We start from the raw sequence: 19346 nt of genomic DNA, 5'->3' as shown, positions 1-19346 counted from the left end.
AAATGAAGGCCTGGCTTTTGGACACAGGCTACCGAGCATCCGAAATACTCGGGCTCTCGATGACGAGTGGGAGAAAGGGAGGGGAAGTGCAGGGCACATTTAACAGCCATGCCGGTCCCAAATATCCCCTCGTCGTCTGCCAATCATAAAGTGCAAATCTCGCTGCCTTCTTCGAGGCTTCAGCTGGCCGCCCCCCCTCGACTGGCGCCTTTTTCGGGCCGGCGTCCGGCAGAGCGACGAACCTCTGCGTTTGGGTCAGTATTTTGGTTTTACACAAGGCAGGAGAAGGGTGCACCGCCCCCGGAGGCACTGCAATACCGGGTCGATGCGTGGAGTGGACGGAGCAAGCCCCTCGTCTCAGCTCCCGGTGCTAAAAATCCATTTAATATGTTGCCCCCTTATAGGGGACATATCAGATATTAAACTGATAAGAACAGATACTACACTTGATCTTAGCCAAAAGGCCGAGAAGCGATAACCCCCGCTGGTTGCTTCCAGCGCCCACCTCCCGGAGCAGTTCTCCCCCTGCCGTGGCGCAGTGGTTTCAACTGCGCATAACAACGGCTGAGTCTCAGCACCTCCTCCCGAGCGCGCCTCGTCGCACCGCTCAACCTTGCCGGGGGCGGCGTTTTATTTCCTTTTCACAAACGCACGAGGCTCGGCCACACGGCAGAGCCTGCCAAAAATAGTTTTAACTCATTGGCGTCCCTCTCCACGGAAGTCTTTAGTAAAAGGCGAAAGACTTGTACGTTATGAAGAGAAACCCGAGTAAGTACGGGCCCCTCCTCCAGAGCCGCCGACGAGCCTAGTCGTCCCGGCCACTACCCTCACGGTAAGCCTCACTCTGCCTCTCGAGTCCCAAGTACCAGGCCACGCCCGTTCCCCTACCCCTCCCCAGGTCATGGCAGGCTCTATCCAATCGGGCTGCGGAGAGACGAAGGCCTGGCTTTTGGACAGAGGCTACCGAACGACTCGGGCTCTTGTAGCCTCTCGATGACGAGTGAGAGAAAGGGAGGGGAAATGTGGCCGATCGCTTCTCGGCCTTTTGGCCAAGACTGCAATGGCCTCCTCTTTCTGGTTAAAACCTTTGCCGGTTTGGGGCTTCGTTTTGTGTCACCAGCTTTTCTGGGAGGAGATTCACCTCATTCCTTGTGAATAAAATTTCAACTTTGCCGTAGCTGAAAAACTTTTGCAACAAGGAATTCATTGGTCCCGAGGACTGCCTACCTGTCCTCTGCCGGACTGCCACCTTGACCAGACCAAAGACGAGAAGGTAAGTGTGTTTTATTCACCGATTTAGCAGTTGTAGCAGGTTTTCTTGCTTCATTTGAGGTGTTTTAGTTTCTTGTATCCTTTCTACGCTGCGGTTCCTCCACCGTGTTGGCCAACCGTGCCGGGCCTACGGAGGCGCCGCAGTGTCCCCTCCCCACCTTCTGAGAGGCTCTATCCAATCGGAGAAATGAAGGCCTGGCTTTTGGACACAGGCTACCGAGCATCCGAAATACTCGGGCTCTCGATGACGAGTGGGAGAAAGGGAGGGGAAGTGCAGGGCACATTTAACAGCCATGCCGGTCCCAAATATCCCCTCGTCGTCTGCCAATCATAAAGTGCAAATCTCGCTGCCTTCTTCGAGGCTTCAGCTGGCCGCCCCCCCTCGACTGGCGCCTTTTTCGGGCCGGCGTCCGGCAGAGCGACGAACCTCTGCGTTTGGGTCAGTATTTTGGTTTTACACAAGGCAGGAGAAGGGTGCACCGCCCCCGGAGGCACTGCAATACCGGGTCGATGCGTGGAGTGGACGGAGCAAGCCCCTCGTCTCAGCTCCCGGTGCTAAAAATCCATTTAATATGTTGCCCCCTTATAGGGGACATATCAGATATTAAACTGATAAGAACAGATACTACACTTGATCTTAGCCAAAAGGCCGAGAAGCGATAACCCCCGCTGGTTGCTTCCAGCGCCCACCTCCCGGAGCAGTTCTCCCCCTGCCGTGGCGCAGTGGTTTCAACTGCGCATAACAACGGCTGAGTCTCAGCACCTCCTCCCGAGCGCGCCTCGTCGCACCGCTCAACCTTGCCGGGGGCGGCGTTTTATTTCCTTTTCACAAACGCACGAGGCTCGGCCACACGGCAGAGCCTGCCAAAAATAGTTTTAACTCATTGGCGTCCCTCTCCACGGAAGTCTTTAGTAAAAGGCGAAAGACTTGTACGTTATGAAGAGAAACCCGAGTAAGTACGGGCCCCTCCTCCAGAGCCGCCGACGAGCCTAGTCGTCCCGGCCACTACCCTCACGGTAAGCCTCACTCTGCCTCTCGAGTCCCAAGTACCAGGCCACGCCCGTTCCCCTACCCCTCCCCAGGTCATGGCAGGCTCTATCCAATCGGGCTGCGGAGAGACGAAGGCCTGGCTTTTGGACAGAGGCTACCGAACGACTCGGGCTCTTGTAGCCTCTCGATGACGAGTGAGAGAAAGGGAGGGGAAATGTGGCCGATCGCTTCTCGGCCTTTTGGCCAAGACTGCAATGGCCTCCTCTTTCTGGTTAAAACCTTTGCCGGTTTGGGGCTTCGTTTTGTGTCACCAGCTTTTCTGGGAGGAGATTCACCTCATTCCTTGTGAATAAAATTTCAACTTTGCCGTAGCTGAAAAACTTTTGCAACAAGGAATTCATTGGTCCCGAGGACTGCCTACCTGTCCTCTGCCGGACTGCCACCTTGACCAGACCAAAGACGAGAAGGTAAGTGTGTTTTATTCACCGATTTAGCAGTTGTAGCAGGTTTTCTTGCTTCATTTGAGGTGTTTTAGTTTCTTGTATCCTTTCTACGCTGCGGTTCCTCCACCGTGTTGGCCAACCGTGCCGGGCCTACGGAGGCGCCGCAGTGTCCCCTCCCCACCTTCTGAGAGGCTCTATCCAATCGGAGAAATGAAGGCCTGGCTTTTGGACACAGGCTACCGAGCATCCGAAATACTCGGGCTCTCGATGACGAGTGGGAGAAAGGGAGGGGAAGTGCAGGGCACATTTAACAGCCATGCCGGTCCCAAATATCCCCTCGTCGTCTGCCAATCATAAAGTGCAAATCTCGCTGCCTTCTTCGAGGCTTCAGCTGGCCGCCCCCCCTCGACTGGCGCCTTTTTCGGGCCGGCGTCCGGCAGAGCGACGAACCTCTGCGTTTGGGTCAGTATTTTGGTTTTACACAAGGCAGGAGAAGGGTGCACCGCCCCCGGAGGCACTGCAATACCGGGTCGATGCGTGGAGTGGACGGAGCAAGCCCCTCGTCTCAGCTCCCGGTGCTAAAAATCCATTTAATATGTTGCCCCCTTATAGGGGACATATCAGATATTAAACTGATAAGAACAGATTTTTTTCTTTTGAGAAAAATTTTATTGACACTCAATTCAAACATGATTCATAATATGTCAATTCCAAGTTACCTTTTAAAATACAACATGTCAATAAATAGATAAATGTTCTCTGTAAAACAACATTTAAAAAAAGTGTTTAAAATGCATTACAGATAACGTCATAAATTAAAGGTATAAAATGGTTTTCAGCTTGTCCATGTCTGTGAGTGTCTGTTAAAAGTCTTCAAAGCGGAGTGCATTTGTTAAAATAAAACTCACAAAAAATAAATGGATAATAAAAGCTCTTCTCCAAGTCCACTGTTGTGCAGGAGTGTAGTGAGTCCCTATCAAAGGGGAACTCATTCAGCTCCCCCAAACAGATTTGGACTCTCGGGATCTTGTGCAGGCGCTCAGAGGAGACCCTCACCCTGTAGCTCCTTCCCACCAACCTCACCCGGAGGGTCAGGCCGCCGCTGCCTTGAACTTTCCTTGTGTGGCTCCGGCTCCTCCGTCCGAATGGGCACAGAGGCGATTCTTCTTTGTGGCTGTGTCCTAGGCCCGCCGCCTGCAGCTCTGGCCGTTTGGGCCGTTGCTGCGGCCATCCGGATCACAGCCACGGGGGGGATCTGCATGTGCTTTCTTGCCAGCAAGTTTCTGGAGGTCCATATGGCGTCTTTGATGGCGGCTAGGGTGAGCCACTGTTTGGCAAATGTACGTGCTGGTATCTGATTTCCTTGGCTCACCCCGTACAGCACCAGCTGTGGTGTGAGGACCTCCCTTGCTGGCAAGTACGGGAATTGCAAGGAGCCGGCCGTTGCCCACTGTTCTACGGCAGCGCTGCACTCCCAGAGCAGATGCCTTACCGACTCAGGCGCGCCACAACCTGGTCGGGGGCAAGTTGAGTGCGCCGACATGCCCCGGGAGTGCATTACGGACCTGACTGGGAGGATCTCATGAGCCACCATCCATGACAGGTCCCGGAGTCTGTTTGGAAGAGCTGGATGGTTCACGTTGCGCCAAACTGTTGAGGGCTCGCCGAATGCAAGCCCGCGCACTGGACTCACTGGTTCCCGCTCCTGCACAACAGAAATGAGAGAGCGGTGAGTGGTTAAAACCTGCAACTCCTCCTGCTCAAGGTTAAAATGCCTTAAAAATGACTGGATAAAAGCATAGGCTGGTGGCAGGTTAAAAGACACTGGTACTTTGAGACTTGTGGGTAAGATCTTAAGTTTTCTGAGGTAGGACCCCATCCAGAACCGTGTCATTGCTGCGGTCTTGGGGTTTCTGGATGGGGCTGTGGCGGTTGCGATGTGTAGTGCTGTGTATCTGCTTCCTAGGAACAAGTGCAGGTCTGGCACTCCTTTTCCTCCTTTCTCCTTTGGCTTCTTCATCACGCTTCGTCTCAGTCTTTCCCACTTGGAGCCCCACAAAAAATAAAAGATGGCTCGTTCCAGGTCTAAGATCACTCTCCTAGGCGGGATAAAAACAGAACTGATGAGTAAAAGCAAAGGTAAAATCACTGCTTTGATGATTAAAACCTTTCCTTCTAAAGTCAGTCCTCTAAGTGTCCAGTACCCTAGTCTCTGCCTGACTTTCCCTACTATGTCTGCCCAATTGTTTTCCCCTCCCCCTCCCTATCAAACCTGATCCCAAGTATTTTTTGGTCAGTCTGGGTCACAGTCAGGGGGAGTCCTGTCGTCTCAGTCGCTGTCCACGGTCCATAAAAATGGGCTTGGGTCTTGCTTCTGTTCAGCTTTGACCCAGAGGCCTGTCCGAACCAGTCAGTCAAGTCCAGCGTCCTGTTGACAGATAAAAGGTCAGTGCATAAAATGTTGATGTCGTCCATATATAAAATACATTTTGTCTCGAGTCCCCCGCTCCCTGGGACTCCTACCCCATGGATTCGTTGGTCCCTTCTCAAGGTCTGTGCCAGTGGTTCTATACAGATAACGTAGAGGAGGGCAGATAACGGACAACCCTGACGGACACCGCAGTTTATATCCACTGCTCTTGTCAGATGCCCGTTAACAATGAATTTGCTGTTGATCTCCCGGTACAGCAGTCCCACCCAGGCTATAAACCTTCTCGGGAACCCCATTTTTTGCAGTACCTGGAAAAGGTACTGGTGCGAGACCCGATCAAAGGCTTTCTCAAAATCTAAATTCAGGACTACTAGCCGAATGTTTCTGTCTCTCGCGTAACAGATGGTATCTCGGATCAGTACGAGGCTGTCGGTGATCTTCCTCCCCGGGACGGCACAGGCTTGATCCGGGTGAATCAGATCTTCTAAAAACAAGGACATGCGTGAGGCTAAAGTTTACTAAAAAGTTTACAGTCAAAATTTAAGAGTGTGATAGGTCTCCAATTTTTCAAGTCCGTCTTGTCTTTGTCTTTGTGAAGGAGAGTCACTATCCCTGCTCTAAAGCTGTCAGGAAGTCGGTCCATTTGTTCAAAATCCATAAAAACAGCAAGCAAGTCTGGTGCTAAAATGTCCCAAAATGTCAGATAAAATTCCAAGGGAAGCCCGTCTTCTCCCGGCGACTTCCCTGTCTTAAAAGATTTGATGCATTTGTTTAATTCCGGTATCGTAAAATCTTGGGTTAAAAGCACGTTGTCGTTTGTTGCTTGGTCAATGGATTTTAAAACTTCGGTCATGGTGTCCCCGTTAACAGTTTTGTATGCGTACAGTTCACGGTAAAAATGTTCGACAGTTTCTTTGATTTCCTCTGTTGTGTCAGCTGTGCACCCGTTTTCTTTTTTAAGTCTCAACATGGCCCCCCCTTTATTTACGATTTTCTTAAAAAAATATCTTGTGCACTTCTCTCCTTCCTCTATTTCCCTTTCCTTGCTTCTTAAAATCACACCTTTGCTATTAATTTCTGCTAAAACCGACATCTCTGTTTTAATTTGTTTTATCTCTTCATTAAAATCCATTCCATGTTGGATTAGTTTAAAATACCTCTGAAGCCGTTTCTGCAGTCCCAACATGCGTCTGTTGTCCCTCTTTTTCTTTCTTTTCCCTGCCTGTCTGTAAAACGTCTTTGTCTTTCCCTTCACCATTTCCCACCACTGTGCACGTGTATCGTAAAAGTCTTGAAGGGTCTGCCACTCTCGGTATTGCTCCCTGTACAGCCTAACTAGCTCCCTGTCTTCTAACAGGGAGCAATTGAGCTTCCACAGACCACTTCCTGCCGTCACACCGGAAGAGAGTGAAAGGGTGCAGGAAAGAATTGCGTGATCAGAAAAGAAAACAGGTTCCAATCTAGCATCGGTTGGTGGGCAATCACGTGATAAAATGTAGTCTATGCGAGAGGCTCGGGTGCCATCACTACTGAACCAGGTGAAGCCCTCCTCTCTGGGATGCATGGTTTTAAAACAGTCCACAAGTCTAAAATCACTGCATATGCTTTGAAGTAAAACTGAAGTCTTGTCCACTTTAAAATCGTCCCCTATTCTTCTCCTGTCGTTCCTGCTTAAAATACAATTAAAATCCCCCCCTACAACTAAAGGTGCCCTGCCTAGCATGTGGGGCTGCAGGTCTTCTAAAAGGTCATACCTGTCGTTCTTGTCATTAAAGCCATAAATATTTAAGACGTTAAAATCCTTCCCCATAAAAGTCAAGTGTGTTAAAAGTGCCCGACCATCTCTCACCACAGTGCTGCCCTTCACCAAGACTAGAGGGTTTTTTATTAAAATGGCCACTCCATCATTTTTGTTTTCATTTGAGCCGCTCCATATCGACGTTTGTGGCCATAACTCCTCCCATTCTCTGTAGTGTTTTAAAAATGGTAGGCCGCATTCCTGTATTAAAAACACGTCAGACTTAAAAGAGTTAAGAAAGGATAAAACAATCTGGGCTCTAACTCTCGACTTCACACTCCTCACATTGATAGTTGAGAAGGTGAGTGTCATGAGTATGGTTAAAATTTGCAGGTATGACATCTTAAAAGACTAAAAAAAAAGGGGGATTTCAAATGTTTAAAAAACAGCAGTTAGTGGATTTCTTGTGAATGGAGCTCTTCCTTCATTCTCATGGGTGAGAGATGACGGGGTTGAGCTCCATTTCCCTTTCGGACTCTAGGAGTTGGCCTCTGACGCAGGGTGCATTGAGCTTTGAGTCCTTAGGGGTTGATTGCAGAGCTATAGTTAAAAAAGAGACTTCATTAGGCGAATTGGAGGGGAAGACTCTGGGCTCCTCCACAGATGAACTGTCTGAGTAGCTCTCAGCTCTTCCCCTCTTTTCCGAGGCTCCAGGAGACTCAGAAGACAATTCTGAAATTAGTCTCTTGGCCGGCTGGGCATTGGGGAGGGGGACATCCTCGCTATCACTCTGTGACTGGCCAAATTTTTGTTCTGAGCCAGTCACTGAGCTAGCTCCGCCTTCTGCCTGCACTGCCACTGCTTCTTCCCTGTTCTCCACTTGTGGGGCAGCTGCAGGCCCCTCCCCTTCTCCCGCCTCTACTGGTCCTTCTCCTCCAATCACAGGATTTGGCGGGAGATTTGAATTCTCCAGCCCAGCCTCTTCAATTAGCTCTCTAACTGCTTCGTCTTGTCCGCCATTTTGTGCCTTTGCTGCCTTTAATTTGTTGGCAAACGACTTAGGGCAATCTCTGAAGAGGTGGTTTGTTTCTCCACAAAGATTGCACTTTCTGCCATTGGTGCATTCCTCGAAAGTATGCCCAATTTCTCTACATTTACCACAAATGATCTGCTGGCACGCTTCTGCCAGGTGCCCATTCTCACCACACTTGCGGCAGAGTTTGGGCTGGCCCTGGTAATGAATGTAGCCCCTGTTGTTTCCCAGAACTATCATGGATGGCAGATGTTTCAGGCCCTGGAAGCCTTGAGGGTCTTGCCATTGTTGGATGGGGACCCTCCAAGCGCAATTCCAGATGCCATCCTCATCTCTCACTTTGGTAGCCTGGCCTTTAACAGTGCAAAATCTGCCCAGCCACAAACAAATGTCATCTGCATTCACAGTCTCATTGAACATTCTGACAATTACCGTTTTAGCGGCATTATCAGTCAGTTTCTCAACATTAAATGCAGTAAACTGGGGTTTTTCATTTTCGAAGCGTGTCCAGAAATCTCTGAACACGGCAGCAGAGACAAAACTCACATCGAAACCTTTTCCAAATGGCAGAGTCAAAATACAATTTATATCCTGCGGGGAGAATTTCAAAATGTTCTGGATCATTTTCCTTGAGAAGTCAAGCCTTGACATAACAAGGGTTTTCCCATCTTTTTCTTTGAATGTAAATCTGACACTGTGGTGCCTCCTCATGCCGGCATGGTTGGCCGCCATGGTGGAGGCACCACAACGTAAAAGTGGTAAAAGGAAGCTAAAACACCTAAAAAGTCTAAAACCAAGTCAACTAAAATAAGGTAAAAGAATGCTCTAAAAAGAGCAATAAAATCTACTAAAAATGTTAAAAGGTGAATAAAACACACTTACCTTGTCTTGTTTGGCCTGGTCGAGATGTTATTCCGGCAGAGTACAGGTAAGCAGTCCTCTGAACCAATGAATTCCTTTGTGTGAAACAATTTCAACTACAACAAAGTTGAAATTTTATTCACAAGGAATAATGTGAGTATCCTCCCAAAAACCTGGTAACACTTCGCCACAAACAGGCAAAAGTTTTATCCAGACACAGGAGGCGATCGCAGTCTTAGCCAAAAGGCCGAGAAGCGATAACCCCCGCTGGTTGCTTCCAGCGCCCACCTCCCGGAGCAGTTCTCCCCCTGCCGTGGCGCAGTGGTTTCAACTGCGCATAACAACGGCTGAGTCTCAGCACCTCCTCCCGAGCGCGCCTCGTCGCACCGCTCAACCTTGCCGGGGGCGGCGTTTTATTTCCTTTTCACAAACGCACGAGGCTCGGCCACACGGCAGAGCCTGCCAAAAATAGTTTTAACTCATTGGCGTCCCTCTCCACGGAAGTCTTTAGTAAAAGGCGAAAGACTTGTACGTTATGAAGAGAAACCCGAGTAAGTACGGGCCCCTCCTCCAGAGCCGCCGACGAGCCTAGTCGTCCCGGCCACTACCCTCACGGTAAGCCTCACTCTGCCTCTCGAGTCCCAAGTACCAGGCCACGCCCGTTCCCCTACCCCTCCCCAGGTCATGGCAGGCTCTATCCAATCGGGCTGCGGAGAGACGAAGGCCTGGCTTTTGGACAGAGGCTACCGAACGACTCGGGCTCTTGTAGCCTCTCGATGACGAGTGAGAGAAAGGGAGGGGAAATGTGGCCGATCGCTTCTCGGCCTTTTGGCCAAGACTGCAATGGCCTCCTCTTTCTGGTTAAAACCTTTGCCGGTTTGGGGCTTCGTTTTGTGTCACCAGCTTTTCTGGGAGGAGATTCACCTCATTCCTTGTGAATAAAATTTCAACTTTGCCGTAGCTGAAAAACTTTTGCAACAAGGAATTCATTGGTCCCGAGGACTGCCTACCTGTCCTCTGCCGGACTGCCACCTTGACCAGACCAAAGACGAGAAGGTAAGTGTGTTTTATTCACCGATTTAGCAGTTGTAGCAGGTTTTCTTGCTTCATTTGAGGTGTTTTAGTTTCTTGTATCCTTTCTACGCTGCGGTTCCTCCACCGTGTTGGCCAACCGTGCCGGGCCTACGGAGGCGCCGCAGTGTCCCCTCCCCACCTTCTGAGAGGCTCTATCCAATCGGAGAAATGAAGGCCTGGCTTTTGGACACAGGCTACCGAGCATCCGAAATACTCGGGCTCTCGATGACGAGTGGGAGAAAGGGAGGGGAAGTGCAGGGCACATTTAACAGCCATGCCGGTCCCAAATATCCCCTCGTCGTCTGCCAATCATAAAGTGCAAATCTCGCTGCCTTCTTCGAGGCTTCAGCTGGCCGCCCCCCCTCGACTGGCGCCTTTTTCGGGCCGGCGTCCGGCAGAGCGACGAACCTCTGCGTTTGGGTCAGTATTTTGGTTTTACACAAGGCAGGAGAAGGGTGCACCGCCCCCGGAGGCACTGCAATACCGGGTCGATGCGTGGAGTGGACGGAGCAAGCCCCTCGTCTCAGCTCCCGGTGCTAAAAATCCATTTAATATGTTGCCCCCTTATAGGGGACATATCAGATATTAAACTGATAAGAACAGATACTACACTTGATCTTAGCCAAAAGGCCGAGAAGCGATAACCCCCGCTGGTTGCTTCCAGCGCCCACCTCCCGGAGCAGTTCTCCCCCTGCCGTGGCGCAGTGGTTTCAACTGCGCATAACAACGGCTGAGTCTCAGCACCTCCTCCCGAGCGCGCCTCGTCGCACCGCTCAACCTTGCCGGGGGCGGCGTTTTATTTCCTTTTCACAAACGCACGAGGCTCGGCCACACGGCAGAGCCTGCCAAAAATAGTTTTAACTCATTGGCGTCCCTCTCCACGGAAGTCTTTAGTAAAAGGCGAAAGACTTGTACGTTATGAAGAGAAACCCGAGTAAGTACGGGCCCCTCCTCCAGAGCCGCCGACGAGCCTAGTCGTCCCGGCCACTACCCTCACGGTAAGCCTCACTCTGCCTCTCGAGTCCCAAGTACCAGGCCACGCCCGTTCCCCTACCCCTCCCCAGGTCATGGCAGGCTCTATCCAATCGGGCTGCGGAGAGACGAAGGCCTGGCTTTTGGACAGAGGCTACCGAACGACTCGGGCTCTTGTAGCCTCTCGATGACGAGTGAGAGAAAGGGAGGGGAAATGTGGCCGATCGCTTCTCGGCCTTTTGGCCAAGACTGCAATGGCCTCCTCTTTCTGGTTAAAACCTTTGCCGGTTTGGGGCTTCGTTTTGTGTCACCAGCTTTTCTGGGAGGAGATTCACCTCATTCCTTGTGAATAAAATTTCAACTTTGCCGTAGCTGAAAAACTTTTGCAACAAGGAATTCATTGGTCCCGAGGACTGCCTACCTGTCCTCTGCCGGACTGCCACCTTGACCAGACCAAAGACGAGAAGGTAAGTGTGTTTTATTCACCGATTTAGCAGTTGTAGCAGGTTTTCTTGCTTCATTTGAGGTGTTTTAGTTTCTTGTATCCTTTCTACGCTGCGGTTCCTCCACCGTGTTGGCCAACCGTGCCGGGCCTACGGAGGCGCCGCAGTGTCCCCTCCCCACCTTCTGAGAGGCTCTATCCAATCGGAGAAATGAAGGCCTGGCTTTTGGACACAGGCTACCGAGCATCCGAAATACTCGGGCTCTCGATGACGAGTGGGAGAAAGGGAGGGGAAGTGCAGGGCACATTTAACAGCCATGCCGGTCCCAAATATCCCCTCGTCGTCTGCCAATCATAAAGTGCAAATCTCGCTGCCTTCTTCGAGGCTTCAGCTGGCCGCCCCCCCTCGACTGGCGCCTTTTTCGGGCCGGCGTCCGGCAGAGCGACGAACCTCTGCGTTTGGGTCAGTATTTTGGTTTTACACAAGGCAGGAGAAGGGTGCACCGCCCCCGGAGGCACTGCAATACCGGGTCGATGCGTGGAGTGGACGGAGCAAGCCCCTCGTCTCAGCTCCCGGTGCTAAAAATCCATTTAATATGTTGCCCCCTTATAGGGGACATATCAGATATTAAACTGATAAGAACAGATTTTTTTTTTTTTTTTTGGAAAATATAATTTATTTGTGACATAAACATTCAATACACACATTTCAGTACTTGCATCCCACCTATATTAATCCCACATCCAACACAAAACAACAATCCTCCCCCTCGGCATCTCTATACACAGTGTCCCTTTGTTACCTTAATTAGTAAAAAAAAGAAAAACGACATCAACAAAACACAAGGTATACATCAATAACTCATGGAACCCAGTTCTCGAGCCCTCTCTTTTTTTCTTTTTTTCGCATTACGATGCATGGCATGTATGCATGAAGAGACCATAACAAAACCACTCCCATAACCATCATAATAAATCCACAACACCTTCTGTTGACCTCTATGAATTACCATAAATCATTTTCCATCTGTCTTTGATCGAGTCAATACCCCATTTTCTGATCTCTAATTGGTATCGCCTCTCTATTGAGTCTTCAATGCTCTTTATAGTTCCCAACACTGACCACTTGCTTCCTCCATTTAGCCCATCACATCTTACCTCCCACAACTTGTACTTTACTATAGATACGAGAAGCACTACTTTATGCAGTTTCTCCCTCTCCATATTAAATTCCATGTAAAGAACCCCTTCCCATGTCATATCCCTCAAAGAACAAACTTTTTACCCAACCCCTCCCAAATTTGTTGTGCGAAAAAACACTCAAATAATGCATGTTCCACCGTTTCTTTTCCCAAACATCCCTCTCTTGGACAGTACTTACTTCTTGTTAGGCCGTGATTAAACAAGGTGTTTCTTACTGCTAATCTCCTGTGAAGCACCAACCAATTAAAATCTTTCAACTGATTGTCCAACTGCTTAAACTGTGTTCTCTTCCATACTTCAGAAGGAATATGAACAGTTTCTCTTGGGTTGAACCTGGCCATCAATTCCTCATACAGTTTTCTATGATTGAGTACTAAATGACTATCCCAACACTCCTTGTACTTCTTTGCCCAACTGATTATTCCTTTATAGTACAAAGGCATAACCTCAGCTTTGGGAGACCTGTTATCCCATGCTACCCCTAAGGGCCTCAAATGCATAGCAAGCCAAAATTTCATTAAAGAGTGACATTTATGTTTTGGAGGTGACATAGTTATTTTACAGATATTTGAAAAAAAAATCACGTTCAACTTCAACCTGACATTTGGCATGTCTTTACCTCCTCTCTCAATGGCTGGTACATTATTTCTCTTTTAATATATTCATACCCTCCCCACATGAAATTAAACAACATCCTTTGCAACTTTAAGCAAATCATTGCCGTCATGGGAAAAACACATGCCACATGAAGTAAGGCTGGCAATATATCGGCTTTTATAGCTAGGACTTTGCCACTGAATGACAGTTTTCTCAATTTCCACATGTTGAGCTTTGATAGCACTTTAGCTAATCTTACCTCCCAATTACTTTCAACATCATCCTTATTACCAAAGGATATACCCAATAATGTCATCGGCCCCGCGCACAGGGCAAGCCCATATGGCTTGTCATTCCTATCCTTCCACCTTCCCAGATATTTAATCAGTGACTTCCCTTTATTAATCCTAGACCCTGAAGCACTCGAGAACACTTCAATAACATTAATAGCTTCCTTTAAACAAAAGTCATTTTCTAAATACAATACAGTGTCGTCTGCAAACTGAGATATAACCAATGTTTCCCCACCTGGCAACGGTAGACCCCTGATTTTAGCATTTTTTCTAATTGCACATGCCAAAATTTCAATAAACACAACATACAAAGGGGCTGATGCAGGGCACCCCTGCCTGACGCCCCTGGTTTGCTTAAACAAAACTCCCATGTTGCCATTGACATTAACTCTACTTCCTACCTCTGTGTATAAAATCTTCAGCCAACTTCTAAATCTTTTACCAAACCCAAATCTTTCCAAAATCCTAAATAAAAATTTGTGATTGACCCTATCAAAAGCTTTTTCCTGATCAAGACTGAGCACAATAAGGGGAAAATTTCTATCCTCGGAATAGGCTAGTACATCTCTGTGCATTTGCAGATTCCATTGTATCTGTCTGCCTTGTACTGCACAAGTTTGATCCAGTCCTATAATGAACTCCAAGGCGGATACCAACCTGTTTGTTAGAATTTTACTAAAAATCTTATAATCTGTGCACAACATCGTTAAGGGTCTGTAGTTGGATATATCTCGAACGTCCCCTTTTTTATATAGCAGGGAAATCACCCCCTCTCTCATTGTGCTCCCCATTATCCCAGATGTGCAAATGAAAGTAAACAAATCTAACAACTGAGGCCCAATATCTTCCCAGAAAACCAAGTAAAATTCTTTTGTAAGTCCATCCACTCCTGGCACCTTCCCTTTCTTTAAAGACTGAAGCGCCTTCAAAATTTCTTCCAATTGTATGTCTTTATCCAACTCTAGTTTCAGATAGTCGGGGATTGAGCTATCTACATTATTCAACAGCAGTGAACCCTTACTATAATCTACTATTTCTGCGCTAAAAAACTTGGAATAATTACCCGAAGCAATTTCTACCAGCCCTTCCGGATCGTCAATTTCCTCCCCTCGTTCATTTAGAAGGGAGGCTATTCTCCTTCTCTTTGCCCGTACTTTAGACTGCTTGAAAAAATAGGATGAACATTTCTCATCCTTTTCCCATTTTTCATCAAGACTCCTGAATTTATAAGCCTCAGCCCTCTTATGAAAAAATAGCCTCTGCTCGTTTTGCCAGCGTTTCAATAATTCCTCATCTATGCGCTCACCAGTGTTTTGTTGTGCCATTAAATTTTCTATTGATTTTTGCAATTGATAATATTCTTTAAACTCCGCTTTTCTGGATTCTTTTGAGTACACCTGTATGTAATGTTTAATACGGACCTTTGTGCTTTCCCACCATCCAGATACATTACCATAAAACATCTTCATTTTAATGCACTCCTTGAAGAAACTCCTGAACCCTACCCTAAACTGCCGGGCTCCAAGAATACTGTTATTCAATTTCCAGTACCCTTTCCCAAAACATGTCACCTTCAGGTTTAATACAACAGAGAGCATGTTGTGATCTGAGTAGAAAACAGGTGACACTTGTGCCTCAAACACCTGAAAATCTAACGGACAAAAAATATAATCTATTCTACTCCGTGCCCCTCTACTGTTTCCCCATGTGAAACCAGGGTCATCAGAGTTAAAACTCCTAAAACTATCAACTAAACTGTACTTTTTTACCAAACTATGGAAGTTAACTCCCATGTTTTTGCCCTCACTAGGAGAGTTGAAATCACCTCCAACGATTACATGACGATTGGTCATGAAAACGGTGTCTAACTTAAGAAATAGCTCATTTCGTTCTTTTGGTGCAGCATGGGCATATATATTTACCACTCTTAAACTCTTACCCTTCCAGTCAACATCTGTGACCAAAACCCTCCCCTGTATCACAGAAAAACTCCCGACTATTTTAACTTCCACATTCCCACTTAACGTCCCCACCCCAGATGAGTGAACACCCCCAATGCTCCATCTAGAGTCCCCTTTAACCCACTCTTTTGTGAACCCCTTCACATCCTCCACAGTCTTTAGGTGGACCTCTTGCAAGAGGCACAAAGAAAAATCCACTGAACTTAAATGAGAAAAAACTACTGCTCTCTTTGATGCATTTCTCAACCCCCTCACATTTATAGTTAATATATGAAATAAAGACAGACTATGCAAAAAAAAGAAAAATGGAGGAAGTGACAGAAAAAAAGGAGCCCAAAACAGTATGCTCACTCACGTTGCTCTTTCCACCAATCATGGCAGAAAGTCCTCCTCATCTGGCTCCTTCAGTGGGAAAGAGCACTCTGAACTGGAAGGGCTATCTTCTGAGAGTACGGGGCAGCTTCTCGGGGCAGGAGGAGCATCCGAGGAGAATACAGCTATGCAGGGAGGCTCTCCTGGGACACCGCTAGCTGGAACCTTACTACTGGACGATGCAGTCATGCCTTTCTGGGTTAACGCCTCCCCAGCTTCCTCACTCTCCAGGCAATCGTCCACAGCTGCCGCAGCGCTGCCCCCCCCTTTGCCGCCTTGTCAGTGATCTCATGCACCTGTCCAGTCTCCTTTCCCTCCTGCATTTCTTCCCAAACCTCAGAAACAAGTACCCCAAACCTGTTCGCCTCAACGAGCAGAGGAGAGGATGGTGGTGAAAGCAACAAGCTCGTCTTTGCCCTCTTTCTCTTACTTTTTCCTCCTTTCTTCCCCGCGACCCACTCAATAACAGAAGAAGCCTCCTCCAAACTCTCAGCTTCCCCCCCCTGCTTCCCCCAGGCGTCCTCGCTCTCTGCCTGGACTGACACCACCTCCGGTGCATCTGCCCCCTTTGTCTCCACCACTCCTCCCGTGAGCTCGGCAATTACGTCCTCAATTGCTCTTAAGGATGTGGAGCGTGGGTCGTCACATGCGGGTCCATCCCTGTGTTGCGCACCTGGGGCCACCGACTCCCGTCTGGCAGCACGTGCATACGAAGACCCCACTTCTGGGCAATGCCCAAATAAATGTCCTTCCAGCCCACATAAACTACATTTTTTTGGCTGATCACAATTTCTCATGGTGTGTCCCAAACTATCACAGTTTCTGCACCGCACCTGTCTGCAAGACCTTGCCAGGTGTCCATATGAAGCACATTGCCTGCAGTACAGCGGCTGACCCCCATAGACTAGGAAACCTCTATGGGAGCCAATGGTGAAGGTAGCGGGGGGATGGCAAAAACCATCATAACCATTCGGGTCTTCCTTCAGCATGACCCGGAATTGCCGTTTTCCGGTCCATATCCCCAGCACATCCTTAATGTCTCCCATACTTGTTAACACAGTCACGTACCTGGCAAGAAAATACCTGGTTGCTTCCTCTGACACCCAAGGGTTGTAAATGTGCACAGTCACAATGCGCTCACCAGTACGACACAGGCTGAGCACCCTGAAGTTTTTCAGCAATCCGTCTGCCAATCGAAGTGCTAATCCTTTCACCTCCTCCATCTTGGTAACGGTGTAAAACGTGACGTCGTAATACTTGTCCGTGGCGTTTTTCTGCAGACACAGAAGGTCGTCAATCTTGAGGCACAGAGCTCCAAACAGAATGGCTTGTCCAAAAATCTTTCTCTCCATTAACTCGTCGGTACTGTTCCACACAAACCTAAGCGTATTTTTCAGCACGGCATGCACCTGCTGTGAGTTAGCTGACGATGTCATTGTAGACTGTCAACAGATCCTCCTCTTACTCAATCTTAGCCAAAAGGCCGAGAAGCGATAACCCCCGCTGGTTGCTTCCAGCGCCCACCTCCCGGAGCAGTTCTCCCCCTGCCGTGGCGCAGTGGTTTCAACTGCGCATAACAACGGCTGAGTCTCAGCACCTCCTCCCGAGCGCGCCTCGTCGCACCGCTCAACCTTGCCGGGGGCGGCGTTTTATTTCCTTTTCACAAACGCACGAGGCTCGGCCACACGGCAGAGCCTGCCAAAAATAGTTTTAACTCATTGGCGTCCCTCTCCACGGAAGTCTTTAGTAAAAGGCGAAAGACTTGTACGTTATGAAGAGAAACCCGAGTAAGTACGGGCCCCTCCTCCAGAGCCGCCGACGAGCCTAGTCGTCCCGGCCACTACCCTCACGGTAAGCCTCACTCTGCCTCTCGAGTCCCAAGTACCAGGCCACGCCCGTTCCCCTACCCCTCCCCAGGTCATGGCAGGCTCTATCCAATCGGGCTGCGGAGAGACGAAGGCCTGGCTTTTGGACAGAGGCTACCGAACGACTCGGGCTCTTGTAGCCTCTCGATGACGAGTGAGAGAAAGGGAGGGGAAATGTGGCCGATCGCTTCTCGGCCTTTTGGCCAAGACTGCAATGGCCTCCTCTTTCTGGTTAAAACCTTTGCCGGTTTGGGGCTTCGTTTTGTGTCACCAGCTTTTCTGGGAGGAGATTCACCTCATTCCTTGTGAATAAAATTTCAACTTTGCCGTAGCTGAAAAACTTTTGCAACAAGGAATTCATTGGTCCCGAGGACTGCCTACCTGTCCTCTGCCGGACTGCCACCTTGACCAGACCAAAGACGAGAAGGTAAGTGTGTTTTATTCACCGATTTAGCAGTTGTAGCAGGTTTTCTTGCTTCATTTGAGGTGTTTTAGTTTCTTGTATCCTTTCTACGCTGCGGTTCCTCCACCGTGTTGGCCAACCGTGCCGGGCCTACGGAGGCGCCGCAGTGTCCCCTCCCCACCTTCTGAGAGGCTCTATCCAATCGGAGAAATGAAGGCCTGGCTTTTGGACACAGGCTACCGAGCATCCGAAATACTCGGGCTCTCGATGACGAGTGGGAGAAAGGGAGGGGAAGTGCAGGGCACATTTAACAGCCATGCCGGTCCCAAATATCCCCTCGTCGTCTGCCAATCATAAAGTGCAAATCTCGCTGCCTTCTTCGAGGCTTCAGCTGGCCGCCCCCCCTCGACTGGCGCCTTTTTCGGGCCGGCGTCCGGCAGAGCGACGAACCTCTGCGTTTGGGTCAGTATTTTGGTTTTACACAAGGCAGGAGAAGGGTGCACCGCCCCCGGAGGCACTGCAATACCGGGTCGATGCGTGGAGTGGACGGAGCAAGCCCCTCGTCTCAGCTCCCGGTGCTAAAAATCCATTTAATATGTTGCCCCCTTATAGGGGACATATCAGATATTAAACTGATAAGAACAGATTTTTTTTCTTTTGAGAAAAATTTTATTGACACTCAATTCAAACATGATTCATAATATGTCAATTCCAAGTTACCTTTTAAAATACAACATGTCAATAAATAGATAAATGTTCTCTGTAAAACAACATTTAAAAAAAGTGTTTAAAATGCATTACAGATAACGTCATAAATTAAAGGTATAAAATGGTTTTCAGCTTGTCCATGTCTGTGAGTGTCTGTTAAAAGTCTTCAAAGCGGAGTGCATTTGTTAAAATAAAACTCACAAAAAATAAATGGATAATAAAAGCTCTTCTCCAAGTCCACTGTTGTGCAGGAGTGTAGTGAGTCCCTATCAAAGGGGAACTCATTCAGCTCCCCCAAACAGATTTGGACTCTCGGGATCTTGTGCAGGCGCTCAGAGGAGACCCTCACCCTGTAGCTCCTTCCCACCAACCTCACCCGGAGGGTCAGGCCGCCGCTGCCTTGAACTTTCCTTGTGTGGCTCCGGCTCCTCCGTCCGAATGGGCACAGAGGCGATTCTTCTTTGTGGCTGTGTCCTAGGCCCGCCGCCTGCAGCTCTGGCCGTTTGGGCCGTTGCTGCGGCCATCCGGATCACAGCCACGGGGGGGATCTGCATGTGCTTTCTTGCCAGCAAGTTTCTGGAGGTCCATATGGCGTCTTTGATGGCGGCTAGGGTGAGCCACTGTTTGGCAAATGTACGTGCTGGTATCTGATTTCCTTGGCTCACCCCGTACAGCACCAGCTGTGGT

The 19346-nt window shown here is 48.9% G+C and overlaps 9 non-coding genes and 2 pseudogenes across 9 annotated transcripts; all 11 read right to left on the bottom strand.

The window, feature by feature from the left end:
• Positions 1-284: 284 nt before the first annotated feature.
• Positions 285-476, bottom strand: LOC119883907. The gene has a single exon (XR_005440859.1). It is a non-coding gene; the product is annotated as a U2 spliceosomal RNA (small nuclear RNA).
• Positions 477-659: 183 nt separating this feature from the next.
• Positions 660-772, bottom strand: LOC119883860. Its single transcript, XR_005440815.1, has one exon. It is a non-coding gene; the product is annotated as a U5 spliceosomal RNA (small nuclear RNA).
• A 969-nt stretch (positions 773-1741) lies between these two features.
• On the bottom strand, positions 1742-1933 carry LOC119883906. The gene has a single exon (XR_005440858.1). It is a non-coding gene; the product is annotated as a U2 spliceosomal RNA (small nuclear RNA).
• Positions 1934-2116: 183 nt separating this feature from the next.
• LOC119883859 lies at positions 2117-2229 on the bottom strand. Its single transcript, XR_005440814.1, has one exon. It is a non-coding gene; the product is annotated as a U5 spliceosomal RNA (small nuclear RNA).
• A 969-nt stretch (positions 2230-3198) lies between these two features.
• On the bottom strand, positions 3199-3378 carry LOC119883781 (annotated as a pseudogene).
• Positions 3379-9211: 5833 nt separating this feature from the next.
• On the bottom strand, positions 9212-9324 carry LOC119883858. The gene has a single exon (XR_005440813.1). It is a non-coding gene; the product is annotated as a U5 spliceosomal RNA (small nuclear RNA).
• A 969-nt stretch (positions 9325-10293) lies between these two features.
• LOC119883905 lies at positions 10294-10485 on the bottom strand. Its single transcript, XR_005440857.1, has one exon. It is a non-coding gene; the product is annotated as a U2 spliceosomal RNA (small nuclear RNA).
• Positions 10486-10668: 183 nt separating this feature from the next.
• LOC119883857 lies at positions 10669-10781 on the bottom strand. Its single transcript, XR_005440812.1, has one exon. It is a non-coding gene; the product is annotated as a U5 spliceosomal RNA (small nuclear RNA).
• A 969-nt stretch (positions 10782-11750) lies between these two features.
• Positions 11751-11932, bottom strand: LOC119883792. Its single transcript, XR_005440761.1, has one exon. It is a non-coding gene; the product is annotated as a U2 spliceosomal RNA (small nuclear RNA).
• A 5429-nt stretch (positions 11933-17361) lies between these two features.
• On the bottom strand, positions 17362-17474 carry LOC119883856. The gene has a single exon (XR_005440811.1). It is a non-coding gene; the product is annotated as a U5 spliceosomal RNA (small nuclear RNA).
• A 969-nt stretch (positions 17475-18443) lies between these two features.
• LOC119883797 lies at positions 18444-18620 on the bottom strand (annotated as a pseudogene).
• Between the last annotated feature and the right edge of the window lie 726 nt (positions 18621-19346).

The sequence above is a fragment of the Micropterus salmoides genome, unplaced genomic scaffold, assembly GCF_014851395.1.
Source record: "Micropterus salmoides isolate LMB-PRFRI ecotype aquatic unplaced genomic scaffold, ASM1485139v1 Ms_hic_scaffold_3029, whole genome shotgun sequence".
Lineage (NCBI taxonomy): Eukaryota > Metazoa > Chordata > Actinopteri > Centrarchiformes > Centrarchidae > Micropterus > Micropterus salmoides.
The sequence above is the reverse complement of the archived record's forward strand: the minus strand, read 5'-3'. Positions and strand labels throughout refer to the sequence as shown.